General features: G+C 35.7%; 1 protein-coding gene across 3 annotated transcripts in view; it reads left to right on the top strand.

Annotated features, from left to right (window-relative positions):
* LOC110451406 (acetylcholinesterase-like) overlaps positions 1 to 14176 on the top strand; it is a 128962-nt gene that overhangs the window by 53479 nt on the left and 61307 nt on the right. The window contains exon 1 of one of the 3 annotated variants that reach the window (XM_021499403.1): positions 1458 to 1842. The exons of 1 other annotated variant lie outside the window; for it this stretch is intronic. The gene's annotated coding sequence lies outside the window, so the exon portion shown is untranslated. Of the gene's footprint in view, positions 1 to 1457; positions 1843 to 14176 lie in introns of those variants that run through there. One more of the 3 variants, XM_021499405.1, reaches the window with a different exon arrangement.

Raw genomic sequence — 14176 nt, 5'->3', positions numbered from 1 at the left:
AGCATATAATATTTATTAATAATAATATACAATTATGACCGTTCCCTCGGTGAATGTGCAGTAATATTCACCACAGAAAATATATAAAGACCGGGGCTGCTATCGCCTCGGTCAATACATGTTTCTTCAGCCAATTTCACAGCATTTCACCTATTAAAAAGCCCATATTTGTTTTTCCTATAAGTATTTCTAATTTTAGATTTGGAAACTCACCGGATTTAGCAAATCCAGAAATTATGGCATATCATTCCATAATTGTCAGAGGTCTCCCAGCCAATCGGAAGCACTTTATTTGATGTTTTATTAACTATAAGAGGCATATAACTGATATTTGAGCTTTCTTGACTGTATTTCCTGAAAGCAATATAATTTATATCAGAAGTTCCGTGAACATACAGTTTCGGTCAATTTAACTCAGATATCTTGGCTGCCAATCTATTGTCAATACTTAAAGCTTTGGTCAAAAAGATTGATATTTTAGTTTTCTTTTGAGCAGGCATTCTCGTTACAAGATGAATTTACCATGAAAAGAAATATAATCAATTACTGAAAATCACACGTGTTCGAGATTTAATTAAATCTATCAAGCGATCAGAATTTCCACGAATGTCTGTCGTGTTCAGTGTAGCTGACATGTCAACTATAAGCTTCATTAGAGAAGATTGTGTCTGTCACGTCATCAATTAGATTCAATAGCTAATAATTTGTCTAATGGGTTAAACATGTACCTGCTGTCACGTATAGAACTCCATAGATGAAAATTATGTGTCTGATGGGTTAAACATGTACCTGCTGTCACGTATAGAACTCCATACATGAAATGTACCCATCTAACCATGTACGCACATTACTTGTCACGTATGAGCCTTCGTAGAAAATGGTAAACGCGTACTCGACTTATCATGTCTAAACCTCTTTTAACCAATAGTTAAATACGTCAGCTATGGACCTGTGAGATTTGTCGCCTGTGGTCTTCCGTAGAAACTGAAAAGAACACCTGTGAGATATGCCGGCTGTGGTCTTCCGTAGAAACTGAAAAGAACACCTGTGAGATATGTCGGCTGTGGTCTTCCGTAGTAACTGAAAAAAACACCTGTGAGATATGTCGCCTGTGGTCTTCCGTAGATATTTATAAACACGCGCAAGTCTTTTCACTCATGGGCCTCCTTATACAATTATATCACGTGCACGACTGGTCACCTTTAATCTTTCATAGAAAATGGTATGCGTACGACTTGTCATATATGGGTTTCCATAGAAAATGCTTCAACATAGCTTGGTATCTGTTGGCCTCCGTAGACTCGTACATGACTTATCAGCCATCTGTAGGCCATTGTAGGCTTCTGTTTAGACAATGATTCAATACTAACTCGACTTGTGATCTAAATGCCTCTGAGACAAATGGTAAATACGTACACGACTTATCACCTATAGTCTTCTGTAGACATTGGTTTAACACATACGTGCCTAGTCACTGATAGGCATCCGTATAGTTTATTCTATCGTGTTACATATGCGTACCTGACGTGTCAAGTATAGGCCACCATAGACAATAGTTTGCCGTTCAAACTCTCTGCTGGCGCTCTCTGCCATGCAGTGCTAAGCAATGGAGCGTATGAGAATTATAGCTATTTTTCCAGCGATACGATACACAGGCACTCCCGCGAACTTTCCACCGTGTTAAAAAAGTCTACTAATTACTACCACAACTACCTGTCGGAAAATATGGAGCGGAATCACAGCGGATTAGTAAATGTCTGTGTCATAATTTTTTCTCTGTTGGACATTTCGGCACCGGCTGGTGATAGTGTCTGATTGTGGATGACTTAATACTTAACACAAGTAAGTAACACGTAGACAATAACACTAACTCCGGTCGTATCGTCCCCTCGTTTACACAGTAATCGATTGATTAATTTATTGACTTACGTTGCTTAAAGAGCCCTGTCCTTTACTCTGTATCCGTGTAATGAGTCGTTAGGCCTTTATGGTATATATTTATAGAAGTATGCCGTGATTTGACGTATGACAGTTTTGGAAATGAACCTGTTGACGCTCAAGGACAGATTATAAGACATCTGACGTAAACTGTAGATTATTCATTTATTTTTCTTTGTAGGTTGCAATGTTAAGACGTTTCTCTCTTCATTTTTTTGTGATTTGTTTAGTTTTTGTTGATCTATTTACATGTTTTAGGTGGGTTTTTTTATTTGCAATCACCCACACGCCATATGGCAGAATAATTAACCTAACTCAAGCACGAGTACATGATTTGAGAAAGGTACACAGGAGAAGGCCAGATGGGGTAAGGGCGGTGGGAATCATCCTCTTTCGCTTACTCTGAAGCCGTAGAAATGCTTGCAAATATAGAAATAAAGAAAGCATTTTCAATATTTTAACCAAAGCAATCGTAGATTATCTTCTAAAAGATCGTTAAGAAACTTTTCTCGAATTTCAGAGACACTGATTTTGACAATAATGTCAGTGTTTTTAACTTCGTATATGTCATGTACAATCTTTTACCATATAGTCCTTAAGCCAATTTGTGCCAACCTGATCACTGCCAAATACACACCATGACTTTTGCGTGAGTCAGGTTTTGACCAGGGGCCTGCTGAGCGTGACATTGAAGGTGCCGGGGTCAGCGTTCGACCGACAGTCCCTTTTTAGGCTCCGAGAACAGTTTCAAAACTCTCGCCCTTTCTCTGGAACAACTCTCTACTTTCGTTTTCATACTTTTTATGAGTTCGTCGATTCCAACCAGTGATAATTCCATTCGTTAATGCGATGTTACTTGTAGTTCTTAAAGGGTGTATTGTCAATTTACCGAAGTGCAATGATGAGCTCAGTGACTGTGATGGTTCATGATACATTGTGTCGTCTGCGAAGATTGCGACTAAACGACGTGTCGATCCGGAACATCTGGATTAATATATGAAATATATAAAAACATATTACGGTACTATAATATCCGGAAACCTCAATTTCGATAGCTATGATGTCAATGTGTGAACCTAGGGACATGAAAGAACTCTTGGAATTGATACACTAAAATGCTGTATTGTAAAATATCTTCTATCAGCTATTTTCTCTGTGTCTGATTTCTTTTGTTATTTTTACGGTTTTAATTATTATTTCTACTAATTTCCACAAATAAAACGCCGATGGGAGGGAAGGATCCATCCGAATTCGACAATGTGACTAAAATAGTTATTTCACGTGAGTTTTATTGTAATTGGGTAAATGAGACCCAGATGTGCCTGATCCTGTGTGAGATTATCAGATAACATAGCCAATGTACATGATAGACAGGCCTTGTGTTCTTTATAGTTGTTATGCATATTCTATCGTATTTCCCATTCTGCATTACATACCTTATTCGTGGGAACTCATTTCCGCGGTTATAGGATGAACTATTTCGATTTTACAGGATTTGCAATCAGCTAGTAAAGCGCAGTTTCCGATTTGCCTGCAATCCTTTTTCATAAAAATGGGACTATAACTCGGAACAGATTGCAGTTAAATACTTACATTTTCCATTGATTTTGACAGTTAATGACATTTAAATTTAAAATTTCTTTTTTTAAGTTTTAGGCTTGATTTTTAATTAATAGAGCAGCAAATAGAATCGGCCAGCTACTAGACGTTGACAACGAAACCTTTTTCATTATAAAATTATAGACATCATAGACTATACTCCTTAGTATATATTGCCACACTCGTGCAGTATCGCTTATAAGATATAAACCAATTCACCACAGAACATATCATTATATTAATAATTCTTGATAACCTTCACATACATGCCAAAAAGCCGCGTCAGTTACATGTATCTTTATCAAACCATCTCTTTGTAGAACCATATCACTTGGACATATAGATATGATCACTTTCGGGTTTAGACAGATGAAAAAAATGAGAGAAAAACACGTTTTCGGTTTATGTCACGTTCCTGTTAATATCATTTTCCATCTGAAAAATGAGGCATGATATTAAGCGAAATCTACTACATATATCTTTCTAAACTCGTTCCTTATAATCGGTCTGTAGAGTATGTGATAAATCTTGTGACATCATGTTACCGCTGAATTGTGTATCGTGAGTCAATATTTACCCTCCTTCCTGAGTACCAGGACAAAGCTCCACGAGTACCGCCCAGTTAATAATGACAAATATTATGTTGTACAACATCAAGAGGTATAAAAGTCTACTTACTCAATGACTTATTGCTGAAGAATGTACATACACTCCAAGTTTGTTTTCTAGTCCATGTAATAGAAATGATAGGTCGATTGTCGTGAATCGTTTTAAAGCAACGGGTCAAAACGCTTAAGGATTTGAAAAGAAGTACTTAATAGATGAAAATACATGAAGATCTAAAGGGTAAAAATTAACTTTAATGTGAAGTACAGTATATTTGAACCCTTGCTGTTTTCTTTCTGGTGACAACAAAAAGTTATATACAATTCTAGTGCTTCCATATCAGTATTGGTCTGGATGGGAGAAGCCTTTCTATAACACTAAAACATATGTCTGTCGAGATGGGCAGTTAGCTCATGGGAGAGATTCGAGAACGTGATATGTGTTCTAAAATTCCACATATATGCGTTCAATCCCTTTAAAAAGGCTAGCTGGATTTCACACCAATTACAGGACATAAACGGTTGTAGATTGAGCGTTTAAGAGTTTTACCGTTTTTTTCTTCTAAAAATAGATCATTCTGTAAACTGTATGTGTCCATTTTTCCATGGGACTTCTGATTTAAATAACTAATAACCATTATACCGTTGTCAAAAATTATCCAATTTAAAGAAATCTTAATTTTACTGCAGTAAGCACATTATCACTCGTCTTTTATCCTCCTAAAATAAACTTTAAAAACACAAATTGCATATATATAATATATAGCTTATTAGTTCAGCACTGTAACATAACCTGTTTTTGTATTGGCGAATTTTAAACTCCAAATGGTTTATTTATAGTCGGGTGTTAAAATAAGCTGTTAGAACCGACATCAATTTCCTTAAAAAGTTCGTTGTCAGTATTATTTAGTGCTGACGAGAGAAAGGACTTAAAGACACTGTCGCACGCTCTATTAGTTTTTCAGAATGATAAGAAACTCGGTCTGGCAATGAAGTGTATTTGGAACACCAGTGATTCATTCGCTATAGCTATCTCCTGTAGTGTTCTTTAAAAATAATAATTATCCTGTAAGGCCATGGGAAATGCCCCCATAATAATCACTTCATGTTTTTCTATTGGTTCTGATTAAAGCTGACTCACTTCAAAAGTCTGAGTACGAAACAGGTAAACATTGTGTCATTCACATAAAGCATATTGTAAAGGTAATCCATACAGGTAATTATGCAAAGGTGACAAGTGCTAAAATACTACAGACGACAGGGCTAAATTTACAACAGGGTAGCTGGAGAGCTGGTATTACTGTGGGAAAGTTTAGTTTGGTTTGTTTGTGTTTTACGTCCTATTAACAGCTATGGTCATTTAAGGACGTGTCAGGTTTTGGTGGTGGTGGAGGAAAGCCGGAGTTCCCGGAGAAAAATACACCGACTTGCGGCCAGTACCTGACGACTGCCCCACGTAGGTCTCGAACCCGCGACCAAGTGGTGGAGGGCTAGTGGTAGAAGAATGTCAGGCGCCTTAACCACTTTGCCATCGCGGCGTATGGGCACTGTGATTTTAACAACAATTATGAAACAAGTTCTATCAACCTATATTACTTGTTATGATGATATTGGGTTTTGGCCCAGATAGAAGCTAGAAGACATTCTTTTTGTGAGAGGAAAAGAAGTGCCCGGAGAAAGCCCACCTGGTCTGGCAGGTGATCCCATATCTTCCATAATGCGATCGGGGAATCGAACCGCGACCGTCTTGGTAAAAGGCAAGTGCGATATCCACTGCGCTTCCCGACCACTCACAGACACACAATTCCGTACTTCTCATTATAAACGAACTCCACAAATCAGAATAACTACAGTTCCTACAAATCTTTGACGATCAGGTAGTTTAGATCACATCCCTTACGAACAAGGACAGTATATATTGACTTGTGTGACACTGCAAGATTTGGCTGTGATTCTAGTCGGGTAATATGGAAGCGCGAGCTAGGCTAGTCTGGTAATATAACCACGCTTGCCAAGGGGATAGATGCAATTGACTGTGTGTCTACATGAACATTCTTAGGCTCAGAAAATATTATTAAACCGACGCAGACAATATGAGCCCATGTCACCTGCCCAAAACACATAATTAATAAAATCACTTGTGTATCGGGGTTTAACGTCGTCGCAACAACCAGGGTTACATGGGAACGGGTACCAAGGGAGACAACGCCGGAAAGAGAAAGTAGACAGGGGAGGTAGGATACGATAAAGATCCCAAAATTGCATAAGGGGCAGCAAACAATGTTGGTCTCTTTGATGTTCTCTTAGAAGAAAAGTCTACAGAGGGTCTCTCATTAGTCGCCTCTAACTATACATATGCAAACATAGTACTTAAATAACGACTAAGATAAAAGCACAGACAATCAAGGGCAGGTGAGAAATCATGTTCATTACTTTTAAGTTGTTTGGTGATGGCGTTTCGCAAAGAGAGCGTCCTGACATGTTCTGTCTACTGGGACAAATGGCCTTGACATTGGTGAGTTTTCAGTGTCTGACAAATAGTGTATCGAAAACGAAATGTGAAGCGGAGTACGTATTCCTCGTTACTGTTATCAATGAAACCAAATCACAGCTATTACCGAACGGTCTATTTGAATCACATACACTTTTATCAGTAGCATTAACATTTCCAATGTAATGAAATTACATGTTTTAGAAGTTCTAAGATAAGAAACATGCGTACCTGAAGTATCAGTACCATTGCTCTGCCACTTCAGACGAGTGTGATCACATTTCTATAAACTTTATTTCTATGTAATCAATTTGTTATCACTTTTAATTATATATACCGTATTGAAGAGGATTATACAATCATACAAAACCATTATCAAAGCTTTACTTTGGCAGCGTGTCTGTCTCCAAGTTGATGGAGTGCAATAACTAGATAAACCGGAAGTAGAAAATTACTCTCGATCCAAAGTTGTGTGAGGCTGCGATACGCTAATGAGATGTACGTGCGATAACAAACACCAAACTAGGATCACACGGACGTTTACTGAGGTGAAGGAAATTATGAAAGTATCGCAAATCGGTGTCAAAGGTCAAAAGATGCTCGGTAAAGGTCGAGGCTATATTATGCATCATTATGGGATGGATTATTTTACGAATGGGAAATTTTGCGGATACTTTATACTGTGTCTGATTTCCTAAATAGAGGTCCATTTAATACTATAGTCGTTATGAATGAACACAAACTGAGTACCATATGTATCCTGGAACTTTTTTTTTTAATACCCCACACAGTACTTAAAAATAACACAAATATTACTTTTCTTTTAAACAATACTGGTTTAGTTATTTAACACGTGCTTCATAGACGATCGCGCTACGTAAGAGTGCTTGTATCTTATTGATATATATCTGTGAAGCACTTACGATCTAAACTGGGAATAGTATCGTGTGGGGTCCAAGAGCGAGGCTCATGACGGCGAATCAACAGAGAATAACATGGCATCTTACACCATTTATATCTTTAATACAATAAACTAGATCTACGTGCTCCAGTATCAAATTGCCACCACACTGCCAACATGAAAGAGAGAGAGAAAGATTTTATTCTCTTTCTATCTTTATTAAATTTTCTCTATGTATTATTTCATATAAGTTTCTGCTTATCCTGTAAGTGACCATGCAGCTTACGAGTTCCTCAGTCAGGACTTTGTGAATATGTGTAAGCTTTGCACTATTTTCAGTTGGCATTCATAGGCATTCATATTATATATGAATGCCAACCAAAAGTAGTTCAACACTTATATTTACAAATTTTGTCATTCTGTTTATCTCATAGAATATTAATAACATTTTTATATTATGCAGCATTTAGTTCAAATGATGTATTTATCGTGTATGCTTTTTAAATAAATAAAACGATCAAGTATCTTTATTATCTGTCTACAGATCAAATTCCTTTCTCACATGTCTACAGATCAAATGTATTTCTCACCTGTCTACAAATCAAATATCTCTTCCACCTTTCTACAGATCAACTATCTTTCTCATCTGTCTACAAATCACGTGTAGACCTCCTAATCATTCAAATATCTTTCTAACCTTTCCAGCAGATTAAATGTCTTTTAAATTTACTGCAGATCAAATATCTGTCTCACCTTTCTACAGATCAAATACCTTTCTTATCTGTCGATAGATCAGATACCTATCTCACCTGTCTACAGATAAAATGTCTTCCTTATTTGTCTACAAATCAAATATCTTTCTCATCTGTCTGCAGATCAAATACATTTCTTACCTGTCTACAGATCATATATCTTTCTCACCTGTCTCCAGATAACATAACTTTCTCACCTTTCTACAGAAAAAATATCTTTAACACTGTCTACAGATACAAAATCTTTCTCACCTGTCTACAGATCGAATATCTTTATTACTTGTCTACAGATAAAATTTCTTTCTGCCCTGGCTACAAATCCCAATCTTTCTCATCTGTCTACAGATAAAATGTTTTTTTCCACCTGTCTACCGATCATTTATTTTTCCTACCTGTATACAGATCAAATGCCTTTCTCTCCTGTCAACAGAGCAAATATCTTTTTTACCTGTCTACAGCTTATATATTATCTGACATGTCTACGGATCAAATGTCTTTCTCACCGGTCTACAGATCAAATATATTTCTTACTTGTCTACAGATCAAATATCTTTCTCACCTGTCTACAGATCAAATGATTTGTTTGATCTGAGGACAGGTGAAAAGACATTTGTTCTGTAGACAAGTGAGAAAAAACCACCTAATCCGAAGAGTTGTGAGATATACTTTTGATCTGTAGGTAGAAGACTTGGACGTTTGATCATTGGAAAAATAAGAAAGACGCCAGTATATATACTTTCTACAAACTTCATTTATAGGATTTTGATACAGCAGCAGTTATCATTTGTGTAATTTTCGCGATTGCCATGATTTCCATTTTATCAACAGCGGCACTGTTAACTTCATCATCTCTCGCCGTGTTCCTGGCAGCATTTCCGTCCACTTGCATACATCCGACCCGGGTCTGCTAGGGTCTGTTAAAATGCCTAATTAAAGATCTGAATTACCTAATTCGTGTATATGCCATACTGTACATACAGTCCATGTGCTTGCCCGAGTAGAATCTATTTCGAGAACACAGCGATGAGAAATGGATAAAATTTTAATGAAAATAAATGTATAGAATGAGACTGTTATCCACAGACATTGTCAATGGGGGGGATTCCCGTTACTTGATTATGGTACAACTCGCACGTGCTTGTCGCGTGGGAGGATGCCGTCTGCACGCGCAAAACAGCAAGCTCTGTTCGATGCTTGAAAACAATGGATCTCGGCACCTGTTCCGTTGATGTAATCAGATGCCGATGGGGTCAGTTTAACAAATGTGTATGGTGATTACAGGACGTTATAAGCATGCGCACTGAAAGTCATTAAGGAGAGTAATAGAGTCAAAATTGGGTGAACATAATTAATGTTTGCGGAAAAAATAAAACCTGTAGATAATTTAGGGACTGGAAGAACGTCATATCTAACGGAGAACTGTCTGATCTCGCGCTGGAAAATAATAACTAGGAAACGAACTTTAAATTTGTGTCAAAAGTTACCCTGCATCATTTTTAATGAAAGCATCTAAAAATGTTATGTTATAATTGTAAATGAATGTTTGGAGAAGGCATTGATAAGTTGCAATACTTGTGCCTAAATCCTTGTCGAACGTTAAGCAATGAATATTTTGAAACTGTGTCCTACAGCAGTATAGGAGTGGGGTCTTGGGTGGAGGTTGCGGTATATGTGCTGTAGCATTCAAGTGAGGTGGCACCATAAATGATGCCGTTGGAAGCACGGTTACACTACAAACAGAACACATTATGTCTCCAGCAAACACGCAGGCATACACACATAAGGAGATATTAGCCAGGTGGCATATACAATGTAGGACTAGTACGTAGTAAGCCCATGAAAAGGCAGCTCCTGCGAATTCCTCAAAACTGTAGTGATTGATGTATATGCTAATTGTACTAATTGTATATATATGTAATGTAAAGCGCTTTAGAGGGGCTTACATGAGCTAGATAGGGCGCTATCTCAAATGTTGTATATTATTATGATTTATTATTATTGTTTCAAACGATTTTCAGTGATACTGACTATTCTTGCGAGAAATGTCTGAATTGCGTCGTAAAGATTTGTCTGACCTATATAAAGCACACAAATTTCGCCTGGACTAATATGAAAATACTAAGCATTCTTCTGACGTGGAACGGATGCTCAAACCTCCATTTGACTTAGATGACATAGATAGAGACACATTAATTTATGTTCGCGTTACCTAGATATAGACAAATTGTGATAAAGACTAGCCACCAAATCTACCACATGCAATATTTCATGTCGACTTTGTTGATTTAAGTGACAGTGCTGAGAAAGCTTTCCATCCCAAGGAGTCCTATTTAAACGCAAACATGGGTCAAGATGAACGCTTAGCAATGTTTAAAGATGAAAGTTAGCGAGCTTTTCATCCACGTTTTAGTTTAAACATATTTTATTGTACAAATGGATTGGACAACAAGTTATTAAAACTATCACACCAAAACGAATACGTTTTCAGGTCAACATTTAGCAAGTTTCTTCACGCCGCAACATAAAAACTGGAATCCTGAGAACTAAAACAAGTAACCTGATTAAATTTACGTTATGTACATGAACAAACTATCATATTACCTATTCTACTGCGCATGCGTGAAACTTACTATGATGCGATAGAAAAGAACATCTTGTTGTGTTATATTTTTATTTCTTTCATGTCTTTTGTGAAAAAATATGGAAATGGTCGATTTGAATTAAACATATTTTATTTGTCATTCAACAAAAAGGATTAGGCACAAGTTATCTCAACTTAGAAACGCCCTCTCCAATACATTTCATTATATTGATTACATGACAACAACAACAAATACATTTATAATATATATGAACAAAGAAGAAAGGAAGGGAAAAGGGAAGAAAAGAAATTTAGAAGAATAAGAAAGAGAGATGATAGGATAATACTACTGACCTTAAAATCTGTTACTATTTTTAATGTAGGTTTGGACTATATGGAAGATATTTTCATTGTCTTCATCTGACAAATTTGGAGAACCGTACATAATAACATTTAGAGAAATATTACAATAACGTGAGATATCATCAATCAAAATTTGTCTTTGTCTGATATACAGCATACAATCAAAAAAGTAATGGACTGCATTTTCACACTCATTTCCACATGCACACATTGGATCACCTACAATATTAACTCTATACAAATCATAATTTAAACTACTACATGAATGACGCAATCGTGTATGTAAAATATTTAGTTTTCGATTTCCTACATGAAAAAAAATAGGCAACAAGTAACCTTGGTTACGCTTAATCGATGATTTAAAAATGTTAACGGATGGCTGCTCTCTGACAGTATTTGGTAAATCGTTCCATAGTCTTATAGAAGAAGGAATAAAGGATTGGAATGAACTAGACAGACGGAAATTGGGAACAGTGTAGTTTTCAGTATTTCTCAAGTTGTAGCTATTGCGTTCGCATACTTTAGGAGGAAGAATGTTAGTTAAATAAGAAGGTGTTTGTTTATTATGGAGTTTGTACATTAGGGAAAGTTTCTTAAGTTTTCTTCTTTCAGATAGAGGTTCAAGTTGGGATTCTTGATAAAGTGATTGTTTACTAGAAAAAGAGGGTAGGCCAGTAATAATTCTTGCTGCTTCAAGCTGAACTTGTTCAAGTTTAGTTAGATCTGCCAGAGAACAACCATCCCAAACTTCACAGGCATATTCCAACACAGGCAACACAAATACTTTATATATTCTTAACAAAGTTTTCCTACTCAACAGTAATTTAAACTTTCGTAGTACTGATACCTTTTTCATGCATGTTTTTTGAATTTCGGAAATATGTAAAGACCATTTTGCATCTGCACTAAATATTACGCCTAAATGTTTATGACTTTCAACACAATTCAGAGTCTCAGTACCAAAACAAATCTGTAAAGGAAGTATATTTCGCGAATTAGATATAAATAACACATCAGTTTTCTGTTGATTAAATTTAGTAAGCCAGTCCCGTGACCATTTGTCAAGTTTTTCCAAATCTCTGTTTACACACATTTCAATATCAGCATGAGAAGACGAAGAATACATCAAAGAGGTATCATCAGCAAATAAGCGTGAAATACTATTTAAATTATCAACAATATCATTAATATAAACCAAAAATAACAGAGGACCTAACACACTTCCTTGTGGTACACCAGCATTTGTGTAACCTATATTAGAATACACACTTTTAACAAGAACCTGTTGTTGTCTGTTTGAAATGTAATTTTTTAACCAATGTAGTAAACCATCTCTAATACCATAAGCATGCAAGTTATGTAAAAGACCCCTATGCCAAAATCTGTCAAAAGCCTTCGATATATCACAAAAAATTAGACAAGTATGTTTTTTTTTCTTCTAATGAACAACATATATTATGGTAAATTTCTATTAACTGATGGACAGTGGAATGATGAATCATACAACCAGATTGTTTTTCGTAAAATAAAAAATGATCAAGGAAAAAAATATAGATGTGTTTAAAAACAACTCTTTCAAAAACCTTACCTATACAAGACAACAAAGTAATTGGTCGGTAATTTGACACCAAGTGTCTATCACCCTTTTTGAACAGAGGTAAAATAATACCCTGTTTCCATATTTCAGGGAATATTTTAGAATTTAGACTTATAGTATCATGACAAGATGCTTTTCCTAATTTCAGAATTTTCAAAATATCACATATTTCATCACTTTCAACCACAATATAATCAAGTACAGAATCAGTTCTGGAATCAAAATTGAGTAAAGATTTGCCAATATCATCTATGTTTGAGATAGAGCTAAAATAATTATTTAGAATATTTGCTTTCTTATCATCATCATATTCAATATTTCCATTGCAAGGATTAACTAGTGGTGGAATAACCTCCTGAGAACCCGACTGTTTTAATAATTTACGAACTAGTCTCCAATATGACTTAGGATTACTGGTATTAAGATTATCTATAATATCACCAACACTATTATAAAACATTTCTCTTGCATATTTTTGATATTATTAACCCTATTTCTTTGTCTTTTAAATTTCTCTAAGTTGGATCTGGACTTAACACGTTTAACGGCGTTATGTAACCGGTCTCGTAACTGAAAAGCTTTTCTTAATTCATCCACAATTTATCACGTGGTCTTATATAAACTGTTTTTTTAGGTAAACATTCTTTAGCAAGTTTCAAAATTGTTCAGTAAATTCAACACATGCTACATTAACAGAAATAAAGTTTTGCAAAAATGTAGGCCAATCAAAAGTATCTATTAAAAAATTTAACCTATTAAAATCAGCATGTTTATAGGCCCAAATTTCTCGAGTGTAGGTACAAGAGAGATTAACAGGTATGGACAAAAATGCAATACATGCATCATGATCACTTATATTACGATCAATCGGAATTACATACGAATCAGTACATTTGTTAGGGTCAGTTAATAAAATAGGATCAAGTAAACTATTTCTGGTTGTTCCACGCCTAGTCGACTCATTAATAACGTTAGATAAGTCCATTTCCAACATGACTTGGTGTAAAATATGATTACGTGATAACGTTAGCATATCTACATTTATATCCCCAACAATAATAACATTCGAAGTAATTTCTAAAGCTTTTTCAATCGAATACTTAAAATTCTCCCAAAAGGGGTGACGTGAATTTTCTGGTCTATAAACGGTACCTATCAATACACTATTGTGACCTAACTCTACCTGTATCCAAATTATTTCTCCATCCAGAAATTCGAGATCATTCCTCCGGACACATTTTAAGGAAACAGTATAATATACTAAAATACCACCACCGGAGAAATTTCTGTCTTTTCTAAATGGTTCCACAAAACCCGGTAGAACTAGTTCAGAAGTAGGTACATACTCA

The sequence above is a fragment of the Mizuhopecten yessoensis genome, unplaced genomic scaffold, assembly GCF_002113885.1.
Source record: "Mizuhopecten yessoensis strain PY_sf001 unplaced genomic scaffold, ASM211388v2 scaffold5989, whole genome shotgun sequence".
Taxonomy (NCBI): Eukaryota; Metazoa; Mollusca; class Bivalvia; order Pectinida; family Pectinidae; genus Mizuhopecten; species Mizuhopecten yessoensis.
Note: the sequence above shows the minus strand (reverse complement) of the source record. Positions and strands in the feature narration are given on the sequence as shown.